At 45.4% G+C, this 12523-nt stretch overlaps 1 long non-coding RNA gene across 1 annotated transcript; it reads left to right on the top strand.

Moving 5' to 3' along the window:
• The first annotated feature begins 164 nt into the window (after positions 1-164).
• LOC128904505 (uncharacterized) lies at positions 165-5206 on the top strand. The gene is made up of 2 exons (XR_008464521.1): positions 165-1805; positions 2028-5206. It is a non-coding gene; the product is annotated as an uncharacterized LOC128904505 (long non-coding RNA).
• Positions 5207-12523: the final 7317 nt, after the last annotated feature.

The raw sequence follows: 12523 nt of genomic DNA, 5'->3' as shown, positions 1-12523 counted from the left end.
GCCCGCAGCCCCGCCACGCCCCTCGCTCACTATTGGGTCAGCCGTCGGCCTGGCAACGCCGGTGCACCCGCCCCTCGCTCGCTATTGGGTGAGCCGTTGGCCTGGCAACGCCGGTGGCCCGCCCCCCCCCCCCCCCCCCCCCCGCCACCGCCCCTCCCCGGGCAGGCCTGGGGCCCGGCTGCCGCCTCAGCGCCTCACGGAGCGCCATCCCCGGGGAACGGGCTCTCGGCGCCGGGAGAGCGGCGTCTGCCGGCGGCCCCCTACCACAGAGAAAACAGCGGTCCTAATCGGTTCCAGCGAGTCGCACCGGTACAGGCTGCGGTGCTCACCGAGGCCCCTCAGCGGCCTTGTCCTCCCCCCGGGGGGGGTTGTGCTGCAGGAGCCGGCAGGGCCGGTGTGCCAGTTGACCCAGGACACGGGATTTTCCCCACCTGACGCGAATTCATTTGCTTCAGCAAGTGGCCCTGGCCTCCCTGCTTCTCTGACGGCCGTGTGTTTTGTGCCTTTTAACTGGTCACCCCTCACAGCAGTGTTTTTAGGTCTAAACAGGGCCAGCAGCAGCGTTTCTCCTTTTCACTACGCTGGCAGGAGCGTGCTAGTACGGTCAAAAGTAACAAAACCAGCCCTTGGTCATGAGGTTTGCCCAAAGATACCTCTTGGAAGTTAACTCGCTTGCAAAGCATTTTAGAGTATAGCCATTCCTTCCTACCTGCCGCATATTACTTATTAAGTGTGGCCAACTGTTGGCATTTGAAAGTAGGCCGGGGGTGAATGCTTTGTTAAAATCCACCTTGAAAAACACATTCTGTGAGACAATTTTTAAAGTGCAAATTCTGTAAATATAGCAGAAAGATAGCAAAAATGGAGACCTGGCAAATTTCTGGTAAAAGCTGCTGTTTGCCGTTTTATCTGGATAAAAATGTATTTTAGTTTCTGTATTCATGTGCGTATCCCCTTTCTGAAAAATGTGGCTTTCAAAACAGGGAAGACGGGACAGGAAATGCAACAGCATCTTTTCGTTGTCCGTTGGATTTTATGTTCATGTTTGTTCCTGTGAGCCTCGAAATGCTGTACTTTGTACGCACCACTTTGCCTTCACAGTGTGTCACCACAAGATAAGAAAATGAAACTAAAGTTTCTGTCTCCGGCTGACCGAAGCTGGGACCGCAAGACTTTTTCTCCGTGTAAATATTAGCCAGCTATTTGAAGACACACTGTCCGTGAAGAATATTAATTATGTACCAGGAATCAAGTCATAATGTAAACCCAGTTTATTTGGCAAAAGCAGTACATATTGTTCTGCTCCTAGGGGAGAAATATGGGAGTGGGGAAATCTGGCTCCTCCTGAAACAACTATATTTGTAAGTTAGAATGCTCGTTCATACTAATTACAGGAACGAAACCAATAATACGAGCAAAACTGCCTTGATGAGGATGTCATGTGGTCCAAGGCCACCCTCAAAACCAGATTTGCTGTTTACTGATCAGCAGAGGACCAAGCCTGACACGAGGCGAAGCAGTTTGCTGCCATCCGGAACACACGCAGCTCCCTCAGACTGTGTACACCCTGCGTGCCTGAGCAGATCCAGTATTTTAGTGTATTAGGAGTTTGTCTTTACTGGGCTTCGTATGAAGCCAGAAGTACTTCAGCAAGGTCTACAGGCTGTTAGCGAGAAGCTGCCCGTGAGGCCCCCACGCTGATGAGCTGTGGGAACACTCCACGCTCTAAGCAATTCTTGAAACAGCTCATTAAGAGAGGCACAGAAATGCCCATTGAGTCTATCCTTGGGCTCTCAAATGAAAAGGTGACTATTATTACAGGAATTTTGTTGTACCAGCAATACAGAGTGTGCGTTTATGTATGCTCGCAAAAGCGCAGTTCAAACGTGTTCTTGAAACCAGCTCCTGTCAAAATCATAGTTTTGCTGAAATTATTAGTTAGAAATGTTTCTGGCGCAGCGCTGTCCCACTGCTTCTTATCCCAGTTGACATAGCTGTCAGTTAAAATTGGGTTTTTTTTTTTACAGATGCAGCTGGGGATTTTGCTGGTATAAAACCCACTGAAAAGCCTCTAGACTAAACCTACATGTATCACACTTGTCTCAAGAATCACCAGCAACCGATAATTAAAGAAGTTTTGCGGGATAGTTGTGAAATTATAGTGCTACATGAGAAAATATATCAAGGTAAGAAGTCTTGCAAGAACTTATTACATTACAAAGCATCTGCTTGAAAATACTCATACTTCTGTTTGTGCTTGAGCTGAATTTTCTTGGGAAGTTTAATAAAATTCCTTTAAACTCTTTTATAGCTAGGCAAGGATTAAAAAAAAAAAAGGATCTCTAGGCAACCAGAAATGTTCTTCCTGCTTTTCATTCTGCAAAAGTAAGAACAAAAATAATAGAAAATGCATCCTTTTTGGCATGTTTGGAAAAGAAAAACACAGACACTAAAGAAAAAACACAGTGTAGATTTTTAAATATTGGTTTAATGAGATGTAAATTACCCCTCTGTATATGAGCTGAAGTCCTTTGTTCTCCAGCCGAGATTCACTTAAGGAAGCAGACAGTGTTTCTCTGTGGTTCCTCCCAAAGGGCGAAAAGCTTTACGCTCTCCTCAAGCCTCCGAAGCAGCTCTGCTGTCATCAGCCTCGCACTCTTCAGTAGCTGATTTGTAGAACAGCCTCGACTAGAAAGTTTGCCAATGTAGAAGAGCTGGTAAACCCTCCTAGAGACGGGATCCAGTTTAAATTGCTTTAATAACGATGTACTGCTTATGTCAGAACTGCAAAGGATGTTCTGCCATTGAAACTCCTTCTGCAGGTTTTCCCCAGCAAAGCTGTATTGATTGCTAAATGTTGTTATAGTCCTGGTATTGCTAAATCAGCAAAACTTTTTAAATATAAACCGGGCCTCTGTCATCTGCCAGTCATGTTACTCCGTGGTTATGCAGGTCTCATGCACCTTCCCTCACTTGTATTCGCATTTAGAGTTGTGCCTTGGTGACCTCTGACCAAATAACCGTAAGCTTTTTATAACTGGATTATCTCCAGATATTTAGAGCTAAGCACCTAGGTTACTCCAAATGCAGAAAGCCTAGTTTTGTTCGTAAGGTCAAAGTGTAGAGCACTGGAATTACAGACTGGGGAAAGCACGGAATATTGCAGTTTACTCTTCGGGTGTCTGGCGGTGAACAGAGCTGAACTGGAGATGCATGATGAAGGAACCATCTACTAACATTTCTGTACTTAGGAAATTACACATAATGTAACTTCTATAATATGGTTTGGGTTTCACAGCCTCAGAAACTCTTAAGACAAACTGAATATATTTAGGAAAAATAATTTGATAGGTGAATAATTAGGAAAAATTAAAATACTGACATACTGAAAAATATGTGTAGAGTGTCTAGACAAATGTACTAACCTATATTGCCCTTCAAAGCTTTGCAAGATAGTCCTGACAGCTTGTAATTTCTCTAACATTTTCATTGTGATGGGTTCGTCTTTACAAGAACTACAAACAGCAACTAGCCAGGATCAAAGGCTAACGATAGGGAAGAAACTGTTGAATCCACATATTTCTGTCAATCTACACTAAATACCATGGCATAAAAACAAGATCTCTGAAATATTTTGGACAATATTATCAAACGCAGTATTCAGTATGCGGATATAACACCCACAGATGTGACAGTAGGCTTTTGGGAACCACGTCTTTATTTACACGGACTCTAACTACCTGGGCTACCGGTCAGAGCCCGACCGCAGCATTTTGTGTTCCTGGTGCTGAGCACTTGCCGAGTTCCCACAAAGGCTTATGTAATCTTTCGAAACCCTGTGCTGTCACAGCTAGATTTTTACTGCCACCTGAGTTGACATGTCACCAACTCACCTTCTGAAATGACATCTTGGTGGGTCTTGGGAGATTGAAGGACTCAAAACCCAGATATATTTTACTCTGGCACTTCTGTGTCACCTTCAGCTACCCAGGTGGTTATTTATTACTGTTCTTTGTTACCTGTGACTGGGTGGCATTTTGCTGGGCAAAGTTCTGGGTTGCTACAGAAACCGTCTCTGCAAATCCATTCAGTCAAGCAAGGTTCTGGTGACAAGACTCGTGCTTTCAGCAGGAACATAAATAATTCACGTTTTTGCTGGCCTGCTCTCCGTGCCTTCCCTACAAGCAGGCTGGCGGCTCAAAGGAAAGCAAGTGTGATTAGCTTGAACGTATACCTAGAGAGTTAAAGGTATGTTTACTAAAATATATTATATTTTTCAAACATTGTGCTTCAGACCCCAGTCTTTTTTTTGAGAGGAGCAACACCACCAAGCCTCTTGGTCTACCGTTTTTCAGAAAGATAGCAGGACACTTCGTTTAACCAAGCCCGCTCCTATCACATCGCATCATGCTCCACCAGTTGTCCCTCGCCGCAGTACAGCCTCCAAGGAGGCAGCTGTCTCTCTGGCTGATAAAGCATGCAGTCACGTAACGCTGTGCAATTAACCTGGAAAATATCCCCCGGAGTTTCAGATTTGCCTGGCCGTCCCTACCCCCGGGTAGCAGCAGCCGTTGGCACAGATATCGCTGGGTAACCATAGCGGTGAAGGACTCACAACATTTAGGCTCTGTTTATGCATGGTGCTGGAACGGCTCGTTAAAACTTGACGTTAAGCTGTATAATTACTAAGATACTTCTTCTACCCACAAATTTGAGAGGATTCCCTCTGTACGAGTTGTAAACCCTTCTCAATCTGACTTTTCCCAACTGTGCAAACTACCAGTTCAGTATTTAATCCATCCCACTCTCAGACACGCTTCTTCAGAGCTGGGAGTTCAGCTCTTCCTTCTGCAACAACAGCATCCCCTTTCACAACTGTTCTCAACAAATATGGAATGGATGTCAACGAATAGGGGATGGATGTCAACAAGTATGGGACAAATATCAACGAATATGGGATAGATGGGAGTCTGCAGCAGTGCTTGGGCAAGCCACCTTTAGCAAGTCAATCGCCCAAGAACGTTGTTAGTAAATTCCCTGTAGTTAAATAGTATTTAGGTTGTATTTGTGCTTAACGTGCCTGCAGCTAGCCTGGCCTCCGCTCAAGTCATGGGCTGACCTTTTTGTTACGTTACAGTGTGTCTGATAAGAAGCACACTGTATGGTATGTAATCCATGTAAAAATAAAAAAGTCCTTTAGCACGTACTCGTCATTCGTCTTCTTTAGTGGTCAGCTGCATCTGGGGGAGGTTGTGGGTGCCAGATCACTGTGCTGCCACCCGAATTACAGCCCCTCCTGCCTCCCCCGTCCCCATCCCAGCTGTGTCTGGCTGCAGGATATTCTGTATTTTGGTGCTTCTGTGCGTTGCACCAGCTTACTAAACGTTTTGGAGTTGGTGTGGGAGAATGTATCTGCTTTTCCTAGATCTCTTTTTAGAAATGTTGCTAGCCTGCCAGCTCTGTGGAGTAAACTATAAAGAGACTGAAAAGCTCTAGACTTCTGGTTTAGGTCTCCACTCTGAACAGCACATGGGTCTACACCAGGGTGAAGACCTGTTCCAGCCACAGCCACGCAACTGCCGTTTCTGCCACAGAAGGCAGTTGCAAGGCATGAGGGGGGGTGGAAGGCATGTTGTGATCCATTTTACTTCCCAGATCCTTTTGGGAAAGCCAACTGCTCCTCATCCTGTATCTGTGTGTCGGATCGTTCATGCCGTAGTGTACGACTTTGCCCTGGTCCCCACTGAGTTTCAGTCTTCAAGACGTTGCTCCGATTGTCAAATTTGTTTTGAATTTTAATCCCATCCTCTGTTATATTGTAGCCTTTACAGTTTTGCACTATCAGCAAATTTCGTACATGTATTTTCTATTCCATCATCTGCATCATTAGTGAAAACATGGAACAAATTAGGATAGACCCCTGTAGCCACTTTTCTGCGTTGAAAATTTGTGAAACCAAATTTGTACTGACCCTGTAGGTGTTTCAGCCAGTTTGTTTATGAGAATGCACCACGAGACAAAATTTTCACTGAAGTCTAGATATCTGGTATCTACTGCTTTTTGCTTGTTTATGAGTCTTGTTAGCCTACCATAGAAAGAAATTTGATTGCAATTTCTACCCGATATAATTTCTACCGGATGAATCCATGGTAGCTGCTACTCCTCTTCTTGTTCTTTTCCAAATGCTTACAAATAGCTTCTTATCTGCTCCAAATTGAGGGAACTGAAGATGGCTGGTCTTTAATTTGTTAGTTAATGATGACTAGGCCCATCAGATCCTGCTTCTTATTGATGGTATTGGAGTCACACATCTTACATGAACCCACTAGAAATGCTGGAAGGGATTTACATAATGAATTTACAGCCTGCACAACTGCATCCTTACAGTGAGCGAGGATCTGCCTAACAGAGAAACATCTGACCTTTGCACCAGCACTTTAAAAATCAATTGGGGAAAAAAAAAAGAAGAGGCAATGCGAACATCACGCTCTGAAAAGGAAGAGCTGTTCCTTAACGTGGTTACGGAAGCAGGCCCGAGACAGACTGCTGCAGGGGCATCGCTCTGTTCTGCCACTGAATCACCGATAAACATTTTTGGAGCACGGTTACAAAACCAGTTTTGCACCAACACTATAGAAGTTTCAGCTGCTTTGCTTAGGGGACTGTTACGTGAGACAAAAGCCCTACTGAAGCAGACATCTTTAGTGCTTTCTTCCTCTCCAAGTATCTTCTTACCCGTACAAGGATTTCTGTTGGTTTGATAAGATTTTTTTCATATAAATGGATGTTGCCAATTACTGATGGTTTTGTTACCTACTGTGGAAAAAAAAAAGAAACTGAAATTTTGGCAAAGATTTACAAGGGATTTAAAAAATATATATTTATTTTGTGGTTTTTTTTAATTAAAAGCAAAGCTCCAGATTTTCTTTAACAAAAACACGCTGTCCATTAGAAAATGCATGGTTTGACTGTGAGATGCAAGTAGTTTTCCCTGAAGTCAGTAGATAAGGTGGGTGGTGTTCTTTCTTTTTGGCTCTTCAGTTAGATTAGAAGGAAGCTCTGTGAAGGGAACTCGATCCTGCTCCTCGGGGCATTTTTCTGGGAAGAAATGTTGTGGTTCTTGGCTAAAAATCTCTTCTCACTTGCCTGGAAGTGTGAGTTTTGGGGGTTCGGCTTACAGGACTAGCCCAACGATAGCTTCATATTGCAGTGAAAAACCTTTGTGTGTACTGTATTGCAAAAGGTTCCCAGCATTTCTCTTGAGAAGAGAAAATCTGGTCTCGGGATGGCATTTTAACTCTTACTTACTGAACACAGCAGGGTTCCATCAGCGTTAGCGCTCACGGGACCTTGAACTGGGGCTAAACCAGCACCCTCTCTTTTCCCACTCCCACGCTGGATGGTTTGCGCGGCTGTGCATCTCCCTGCCGACACATCTCTGCCCTCGCTTATTTTCCGTCTGGACAAGAAAACCCATGCATGGGTCAGAAAACAATAATTTTTGCAGTGACCTGAGCTTGCGTGGTCATTGAATAAAATTGTTGCTCGCTCAACTGCAGAAACGCTTCCAAGAAACTCACCTCTCCTTATCCCACCCTGGGCAGCCCTCTTGTATATAAGGATATAAAAAATGTAAAGACCAACACTAGGACTTTGCAGCCACTGACACCGGAGTAACCACGTAGAGGGTGGGGGGACCACAGCATTATCAGCACATTATCTCTTGTTACCCGGAGTAGGCTCTTCCCTGATTCTTCAAACAGGATTTTCCTGTTACTGTGTGTGGGCTGGAAGGTTTAACTACAGTCTGACTCTTCCTGCTGCTATGATTGTAATTGTCTCACAGGAATCTTTATGGATACTGAGTAAGGAGGTGTAAGCCTGCCCGGTAGGACGGTATCAGTGCTCTGCCAACCCAGTCTCTCCAGGGGACACCTGTCATCATCACAAAACAGCCAAGCGAGCAACTGCCCCCCTCAGCCTCTACATTAAGGAACAGTTTTTAACTTAAGCCTATTTTGTATCTTGTAAGAAGATTAAAAGAATTACAGAGAAACCAAGTGACCTGTTTAGTCCATTTAATATTAAGCATATGACACGTAGCTTCATCTTATGCAGGGTCAGAATAAGCAGAAGGACACGATTATACGCCTTTTATGCTGCTCTTGAGGACTTCCAAGCTGGAATGCCCTGCCTGCATCCATCTCCAGAGCATCCCCAAAGCTTCGTAGAGGCAGGTACATGCCACCATCCACAGTTCTTGGAAAAAACATCCTATTTTGGTTGTAGCAGGGTAGTTATTTCAATATATGAAGAGGAAAGCTACCTTGGCTGTGCGGCAGAGGTTTTGAGGAGGTGGAAAGTGGCTGGGGGGTGGGTGGGGTGAGGCATGTGAAGCCGCGGCACCCTGGTAGACCCTGCCTCAGGGCTCGTGCACAAGTGACCCAGCACTTCATTGGTGGTTTGAGTAGACCCCGCTCATCACATCAGTGCAATGGTGGCACATTGTTGTGGGTGACACGGGGCAGGGGGCAGAGAATATGGCCTTGAAAGAGGAGCCTTATGGCAGATTTGTGCCTGACAGCCCGCTCTCCGATGGTGCAAGACCAAATGATAAAAGCACGACGGCTTCTTCCCTTACTGGTGGTGCCCAAGGCCCTCGCCTTTCCCGCTGAGCCCCAGTAATGCCGAACTGAAGTGAGGACTTCTAAAGGACTCCATGGACACTACAGTAAAGCAATTCACTGGCAGACCTAAGCGTGGATGTTTAAAGAAGGATGCACAATGTTCTTCTTCAAGACCATCATGAAAGTCCTGGGCTAATTCCCAAGTGCTTTTGCAATCCATTTGCCCAAGTTGCCGGCAGGGAAAAAACTCCAATACAGTTTATCTGCACACTTTAGGAACATACGGCTGCCTAATATCCCTGTCAGCTTGCAGCACCGTGTTTGTCCAAAAAGTACTTACAATAAATATTGTCAATCACAAACAATCCGTAATGAATTAACAAACTGTTCTCTTTACCTTGGGAGCAGCTGGTACATTGGGATATAGTGTGAGAATCAGCGTCTGGAGATGTGCCCAGTGAGACAGGAACGGGGACGGGTTACTGGCCCGGTCACCATCAGTTCCTGCTCTGAGTTGGGTTTCTGTGAGACAATACTGTGGTTGGGTAGTTTGGCATAATTTTAAACATATTTAGACAAAGGGTGAAAGTTGTGTATTTCTGTGTTTAATTAACCACTTCAGTGCTGTGAAAGGAGCCAGAATGTAGCCTTATAATAAAATCAACCGTCGATAATCCGTATGTATATAGATGCTCTATATATTATATGATTAAGGCTGCAATTTCAGTTACGTCAATAACTTAGCAGGTTCAGACTATCCAGTCACCAACTTAATACAGCAGATAACCCGAATGTGTACATACCGACGAGCTGCAGCAGAACTCAGCAGTACGTGGGCACATCAGTAGGTTGCCCAAATAAAATCTTTTTCAATTCTCTCTAGCTGCTTTCTCTTCCTGTTAGCAGAAATTCTGGCTTCTCCTTTTGCCCTTTCCCCCCTCGCTGCTTCCATCGCAGGAATAAGGAAATACACAGGTCCCGATTTGTTTCACTCGCACTATGTGAAATACCGCAAAAATTGCCCACTAGCACGTAAATAAGCAGAGGGGCGGCAAATACGCCTTGTTCAAGCTCTGCATCTGTTATAAAGGGCCCATGCTGCAAACTTTGCGAAAAGAGACAAGCATTTAAAAGGGCAAAAATCAGATTAATTCATTTAGCCCAACAAGTTAGCTCTGCTGCCGTGCTTCACGAGTCTTTCTCCTTTGCCTTGCCCTTTTATTGCTCTTTACCTCTGTACTGAGCACGCGTAGATGTGATTGATCAGGAGAGCAACTTGATGCTTCCAGGCCAAAGTTTAGCAACGGGTTTAAATTCAAATCGCTGTGTTCTGCAACTTACTCTTGCCTTTTAAGTGTGCAAATCAATGCATTAAGCATAGGGCAGCGGAACGCCATTTTTGGCAATTAACTTAAGGAATTCACGTTATAATTCTGCAAGATACCTAAAGGCAGGCAAATTCATTTTGGAGGTAATAAACATACATCGTGATACTGGCTCTCTGGTACAGTCAGCAGATCTTTGAGGTGGACACACCTCCAGCTTTCCCTTGCAACAGATGTCCCAAAACACAAAGCTCTTAACTTCAGAAATCAATTTTTGTTAAAACATAAACGAATACTTTCTTAAAAAAATAGGGAACACTTCAAGTAAGACAGAAGAGAAACAGAATTTTTCTAAACTAACTCCTCGTAGGGCAGGTTCTTTCTTTCAAATGTTTCTCTCTGTCCCATCCTGCTCTTAAGATGGTTCACCCAACTCATCGTGCTGAACTGCACCAAAGAGAAGCGTCTCGTCCCCTTCCACGGGCCCAACTGTGGCTGCAGCATCCAAGACAAGACGGAGGCAGCCTTCCGCCCTGGTGCTAAACAACACCCCGCGTGTTATCATACATCATGTTCCAGGGAACACGATACACAGGAAAAATAAGCAGAACAGGTACTACCCCTGCGGGCTGAAAAAGTGAGCCCGATGGCTGTGGCTGTTTGGCCCTGCAGCAGCCGGTTACATCCTCTGTGTAATTGCCTGCTTTGTCCTGTTCCCGCCTGGCTGTGTGTCCAGGTAGGCGTGCGTTACAGCTGAATGTATTTGGCAATTGTGTGTCTTAGAATCACAGAACGGTTCGGGTTGGAAGGGACCTTAAAGATCATCCAGTTCCCACCCCCTGCCCTGGGCAGGGACACCTCCCACCAGCCCAGGCTGCTCCAAGCCCCGTCCAGCCTGGCCTTGAACCCCTCCAGGGATGGGGCAGCCACAGGCTCTCCACCCTCACAGCAAAGAATTTCTTCCTAATATCTAATCTAAATCGCCCTCTTTTCAGTTTAAAACCTTTACCCCGTGTCCTGTCGTTACACGCCCTGATCCAGAGTCCCTCCCCATCCTTCCTGTAGCCCCCTTTAGGGCCTGGAAGGGGCTGGAAGGTCTCCCCGGAGCCTTCTCTTCTCCAGGCTGAACCCCCCCAGCTCTCAGCCTGTCCCCATAGCAGAGGGGCTCCAGCCAGTCTTGTGTTGACTTACACAGGTGAGTGAAGGCACATGAGCAAATCCATAGCCCGTAAGCTTATTTATAATTTATGAACAGCTACGTTCTCAGTATTGCAGAATAGATATCTATTGTGATCATTTTATGGGGGTTGTTCCAGCCTGGGCAATGTAAGGGATGTAGGTGGTCGCTCTGGAGACAGACACAGGAGGCTGGTGATCTCACTCCAGAGCTTCCCTCTGCCTTCCGAGTTTGTGACCAGGTTGTGGTCTGATGGGGTAAACGCATCTTGTGTCCCACGTATGTGTCGCATAGAAAGGGTGAGTGCACAAACGTGAATCTCATCAAGCACACTACTGACCTCATTTACCCACAACTTCACCAGACTGATTAAGAACAAAGCAATGCTCTATATTATATATGACGTAGGCTGCAATTTCAGTCAAGTCAATAGATCAGCAGATTCAAATTATCCAGTCACCAAGTTAACGCGGCAGATAACCAGCTTACATTATGAAAGAAGTAGTTCTTTTTTTTACCCTTATCTTAGAATTTAATGAAGGTCTAGTTTTCTTTTAACCAGAAAACCCAGCTTCTATTTAGCTAATGGTTTATTGACATAGTTAACGTCACACTGCCATTACCGGGCATAGGTGACTGTTGAATGTTAAGTGTGTATTTTGGTCTTAGGCCATTTAAGTGATGCACGCAGACAAGAACTGTACCCGTGCTCAGCTCCGCCAAGTACAGTAAGACAAACGCCTGCGCCATATCTTCTTTAAATCTCCCTGTTGATACACGGCAGCACCTGGATGTTGTTCTTTGCCAGCACTATGCAGTCACACGGAACCTTTTTGAAGAACCAACATGTAGACGGATGACGGCTGAATCATCTCCGACAGCGGTTTTCAAACAGCACTGGCTGTTTCACGGAGAACACTCCCGTGACAGAGCGCTTTCCGGTTTTAGTCACTGTAAAAGATACAGTTCACCCTCCTCCTCTGACTGCCTTAACGACACCATAAATACGACATTGGAGCAGATATGCCCTAACCCACTCTCCAAGAGGCAGATCCAGCTTTAACTCACGCTGTCAGTTAAAATTTCTTTATAAGTTTGGTTGATTTTTTACTGACACACTTAGTGCGATTACAGCTACTGCCTCTCTGTGCCGTTGTCACCTTCTGTCAGATCAGGTATCAGCTACCAGCTGTTGTAAAACTCCTCTGAACTCCATACCACGGGTACTTAATAATTCACTGGAGATGTGGTGGCGTGCCCACACCTAACTGGATCCAAACCCCTGTGCTTGGGGACCCGCTGGCGCACGGATCCGGTAACACAAACGACGGAAGCAGCCTCACACGAGCAGTGCACACACACTAAAAATAAGACGTGCTTTCACTGAGGAAAAG

Source organism: Rissa tridactyla, chromosome 1, assembly GCF_028500815.1.
Source record: "Rissa tridactyla isolate bRisTri1 chromosome 1, bRisTri1.patW.cur.20221130, whole genome shotgun sequence".
Taxonomy (NCBI): domain Eukaryota; kingdom Metazoa; phylum Chordata; class Aves; order Charadriiformes; family Laridae; genus Rissa; species Rissa tridactyla.
The sequence above is the reverse complement of the archived record's forward strand: the minus strand, read 5'-3'. Positions and strand labels throughout refer to the sequence as shown.